Below are 5,588 nucleotides of genomic sequence, written 5' to 3'. Positions count from 1 at the left end.
CCCCCCCACACACACGGGAATACAGGCTTAGGAAGCTCGGACCCCGACGGCCCCTCAAGCATACGGGTCTGAGTAAAGTCGTCGACCTAACTCAACGCCCCTTCGATCGCCAATTGGCACGAAGCGAGAACTCCAGATACACGCTGAAGTCTCCCGCACACACACGGGAAGACAGGCTTAAGAAAATCGCCAAATACAGGCTTAAGTCCTTCGCGCACACACGGGGAATACAGGCTTAAGAAGCTCGGACCCCGACGGCCCTTCGAGCATACGAGTTTGAGTGTAACCGTCGGCCTTTCCGGCGTACCCCTTCGTCAAGGCTTAAGTCCCCCATGGGGATACAGACTTAAGAAGCTCGGACCCCGACAGCCCTTCGTGCATACAGGTTCGAGTAAAACTGTCGGCCTTCCCGCCGTGCCGTAAGTCGTGTAAAGGCGCTGCCTCAAACCCTAAACGGCCAAATCTGAGCCATACACATTCAGTCGCCAATGGCACGAAACACACGAGTTTGAGTAAAATCGTCGGCCTAACCCGGCGTACCATAAGTCGCGTAAAGGCGCAGGTAAAGGCGGCATGGCTACTCCCTCCGCCACACATATACGTTCGGTCACCCATGGCACGAACCCTAAGTCACCGGGCCATACCCAGCGCAACATATACGTTCGGTCGCCCATGGCACGAACCCAAAGTCGTCGGGCCATACCCGGCGCAACATATACATTCGGTCGCCCGTGGCACGAACCCAAAGTCACCGGGCCACACCCGGCGCAACATATACGTCCGGTCGCCCATGGCACGAAGCCAAAGTCACCGGGCCACACCCGACGCAACATATACGTTCGGTCGCCCATGGCACGAACTCAAAGTCGCTGGGCCACACCCGACCAACACATACGTTCGGTCGCCTATGGGATGAACCCAAAGTCGTCGGGCCACGCTCGGCGCACCACATACGTTCGGTCGCCCATGGCACGAACTCAAAGTCACCGGGCCACACCCAGCGCAACACATACGTTCGGTCGCCCATGGCACGAACCCAAAGTCGCCGGGCTACACCCGGCGTAACACATACGTTCGGTCGCCCATGACACGAACTCAAAGTCGCTGGGCCACACCCGGCGCAACACATACGTTCGGTTGCCCATGGCACGAACTCAAAGTCGCCAGGCCACACCCGGCGTAACTTATACGTTCGGTCGCCTATGACACGAACACACAGCCCCCGGGCCATGCCCAGCGTGACGTCCTCGGTCGCCAAATGGCACGAAGCGAACGTTGGGCCACCTCCAATACGGCAGTCAGTATTTGGCACGCTAAAATTGTTGGCCTAACCCGACCTGTCGATATCGCCATTCAATATGGGTCGGTCAACCGTAGCAAGTTGCCCCTAGCGACAAATGCTTAGCAACGCCTGACCAGGCACGAACACCTCCCGCCTCGAATGCTAAACGACGACGAGTCATAACGCTGAACGAGCGGAAGTTGAATCCCGACTAGGGACACGAACTTGCCAAAACTATTGGCAAAGGCACAAGTCCTTCGAGCCATAGCCGCTCACACAGAAGGCATATACGAGCAAAATCGCTCAAGATGAGATAGCACTCGACTTGAAGGCAATAAAAATCTCATAAATAAAGAGGAGCCACTGCTCTTAATCCAATAAAGTATGCGCTAAATGCAAATGCGCTGAAACAAAAAAGATCCTGAAAAAGGAAAAAGCAAAGCGCTAAACACACGCACTATATAAATAAAGAAGAGCCACTTCGCTCACAACGCACCCCCGTCAAGAAGGGGAAACAAGGTGTCGAAGAAGTCAAAGGTGACCCCCCGGGCCTCGTTCTCGGTCGCGGTCGCCTTCCGACATTCCACCGCTCCAGCTCGACGGGCCTCCTTTGTCCCGATGTCGTAGTCATCTTGCAAGTCGGAAGCTCGTCGTTCTGCCTCGGCAAGCTGAGAAGAAAGGCGGTCATTCTTCTCCGCTAGAGAGTCGTGCTCGCACTCCGCCCAAACACGCGCTGCTTCACTCGAAGTAAGCTGACTATGAGATGTCTCCAAGGCATCGGACTAGGAGTCCAACTGTCGCCGGCAACCTCGGTGCGAAAAATCTCTGCCGATCTCGATGCCAGCTCGCAAGCTCGACGTTCTTCGGTCACCTCCCCCGCCATCTTGGCCACCGACATCTGGGCTCCATCACATTGATCCCGAGCGATCTGTAGTTCCACCTTAGCCTCTCGAAGTTGGTCTCGAAGCGTCTCGAGCTCCGCCCCCGGGTGTGAACCTCGATCGACCTGGGCCAGCCTAGACTTCGCCTGAGCAAGCTCTTCTTGGGCAACCCCCAAGCACGGGATGAAGTCATGCAAAATCCTATCGCTCCGCACGGCTCTCGCGTACGCCTGTGATGACAAAAGCAAGGGTTAAAAATAGACCTACGCTTATAAGAGAATGAATAAAGGTACTGACCCTCTGAGCGTCGGTAACCCCCGCCTGGAAGAAGGCGATGTGACTTTTTGACACCACGCCCTTCCACCAAGATATGGGGGACTCCTCGAGATGTCGAAAGTAGTCAGCTCAGGACTCCCTCACCTCCAGTTCCACCGTCGAGTTCACCCTTTTGGACATGGAACGCTCGTCGGAAGGCATTGAGGCCGAAGCCCTCTTCAACGAGGCACGGGGCTCTTGCTCAACCAGGTAGGTAGCCTCGGCATGATATTCTCTCGCCCTGCGGTCGGTGACCCTGGAGCGGATCTCCGCCATCCTCTCGGGGTTCCGAGGAGGGGAAGCCAGCCTCCGAGCCCTCCTCTTAGCAGCTGCACCGACTAAAACAACAAATGTCAGATTTCAGTTAACAAAGAAATCTTAGATCACAAAATCACCTCGAGAAACAGGGACGGCTGGCTGAGCCTCGGGACTAGGCGGCCTGTCCGCCCGGTGTGCCTCCTCAATGCCCGGAGCAAAGGGCGGGAACCACCCCATAAGCGCCATCAGCTCGGGAGAACGGAACCGCTCACCTGCCCTGCGGGCCTTCGACATCCCCGATATCTCCTTCACGAAGGTAAGCCTCCAGGTCCTCTCCAGGACCCTCCGAGTCCGACCCTAGGGGGTCATCGGAGTGAATCTTGTCCAAGAACGACTCAGACAGAATTATCGCAAGTTCGGCGCCCGAGGCCTCTAAGTCAGACGCCCAGGGAAGCCTTGCGCATTCGGTCACCTCGTCCTGCTGTTTGAGCGAGGGGGCATCGAAGGATGCCTCGCGGGAGACCAAATTTATCACCAGGCGTTACGAGCGCGGGGCTTGAGACCCCTCACCCTCCCCTTTGAGGCACACCTAGTGGATGGGCCGCTCCCGGGCTGCGCCAGCTCGGCTACCGCTGCGGCGTTAGTCTCTAACTCCGCAAGCCATTGATCGGCCACGCAAGAGTCTTCCTTGACATAGATGGGAATCCCGTCGAGTTCCTCAAAGGAAACTTTAACCGCCCTCCCAGGATCTTGGGAAGGGTAGGAAAGGTCAACCTCGGGACCATAAACTTGGGAAAAAAAACTCACTCCCCATTGAAGGGTGAAAAAATCGGCAAGCCCAAAGAAAAATTTCAAACTCAAAAGGAATTTTCCAATTCCTAAGGCTGCCAGTGTGAGGTAAAGGGGAGAGGGACCCTCCTATTCATAGGAGAGGAAGGAGCAAATCCTACTCCTTCCCCCCCATGCGCACGCATGACGGGCCCGGCCCGTACGTCGGTTGCGCGCGTTGGCCCGCCGGCGTCATGCCGAGCGCGGGTCGTGCGGTCCAGCCGGCCCGGCCCGACCCCCATGGGTCCGGCCAACAAAAATATGTATATATATATAAATGAATATATATATATATATAATATAGAATAAAATGACCAACAGAGGCAAAAAAGACCTCAAGGCCCTCTGAAATTAATGTTCACGACTCGCGACCCGCGAGCCATAAACTTCGGGGGCTAATGTTACTGGTCATTTTCGGTAAACCGGAAATTCAAAAAAATTTCACATCGGCCGGGCATTGCCGATCGGACCACCCAACGGGCCCCGGCCCACTGGGCCCGCGCGCGCCCTAGCACCCCCGGCCAACCGCCTGCTCGCACGTCCACGCCGCGGCCCACCTTGCCCACGCGCGCCCTAGCGCCCCCAGTCCATCAGCCCATGCGCATGCCCTGGCTCCCCCGGCCGATCGGCCCGCCCGCGCACCTGCGCCCCTGGCTAACTGGGCCCGCGCGCGCTAGCACTCTCGATCGACCGGCCTACGCGCGCACCAGTACCCCCCCGGCCGTCTGGCCCACGCGTGCACCAGTACCCCCCCCCCCCCCCAAGGCGCCTGGCCCGCACCCGCACCCGCGCTCTTGGCCGCCCGGCCCGCGCATGCACCTGCGCCCCCGGCAATCTGGCCCGCGCACCTGGCCCTTTGGCCGGGCGCCTTGCTGCCTCGGCCGAGCGCCTCTGCCGCATCGGCCGGGCGCCCCTGCTGCCTCGGCCGAACATCCTTGCTAAGACGCCAATCAAACGCCGCGCCTGGCAGGGCTTCATGCCCGCTTACAACCCACGCCCGTCCGGGACCTCCCTGGCCGAGGGCACGTCCCGCGCACGCCTTGTGCCCGGCCATCCGACGGGCCTCAAGGGGGCCGGCCCAAGGCTTCACCCAAGCTTATAAATATCCCCCTCATCTTCACTTGAGGGGGGCCTTGAATGTTGACATTTTTAGGGAGAACTTGAAGAACTCTCTGTTGTCGCTGTTTTTCGGACAACGATTTAGGAACCCCAAACGGTTCGACCCAAGGCCGGACCAAGTGGTTGCGTTCGGGCTCGAGCGTGTCGGACTTGGTATCCCAAGCCGTCCAATAGCTGTGAATGTCCCTTAAGTTCGTCAGAGTACCTAAGAAGGAGCAAAGAACAGGTGAACTAGGAAGGGAAAATACATCAATGCACAAAATAAACTCTCTTTCCCACTATGGCATGGACGAAATTCAGCCTTATTTTCCTTGGGTTGGACGAAATTTGAGCTTCTAGAAGGAGCTTCTAGATGTTTCTTCAATTGTTCATGACAACATAAGAAAAGCCCATTAAGAATTTTCAAGTAAAATTCTATGAAATGAAATTAATCCTCAAGGCCCAATTACACTAATATGGCTGAGTAATATTTATTTCATTTGTCATCATATGACAATGTCAAAAATAATTTATTGACATTCATTTCGTCCTATGTCTAAAAAGACTAAAATACCCTTTTGACAATTTTCGTAAAACTTGTCTCGTTTTTGTTTTGACTTAGCTTCTAGTTTAACTATTCCTAATCGATGTGATTCGTGACAGTGACCTCATGGATCCAAATGAACAAAGCTTGAGCTAAACACTTGGACTCAAAAGTTCACAAACCTTTTCCAAGTTTAGCTTAATGCCAACTGACTCCACTAAAGAGTTGACACTGAAAATCTCTCGGTTCAAATGAATTTATTTTCTACTCAAGAATTCAACCAAATTATGATGAGCGGATCCACTGAATATTATCTATGTTTACCCTTCATGAATGTCATCAGCTAGTCGGGATTTACTAAATTACCATTTTACCCTTCTAG

Source organism: Urtica dioica, chromosome 3 (genome assembly GCF_054948205.1).
Source record: "Urtica dioica subsp. dioica isolate 48M chromosome 3, U.dioica_male_clone48M_v1_H2, whole genome shotgun sequence".
Lineage (NCBI taxonomy): Eukaryota > Viridiplantae > Streptophyta > Magnoliopsida > Rosales > Urticaceae > Urtica > Urtica dioica.
The sequence above is the reverse complement of the archived record's forward strand: the minus strand, read 5'-3'. Positions refer to the sequence as shown.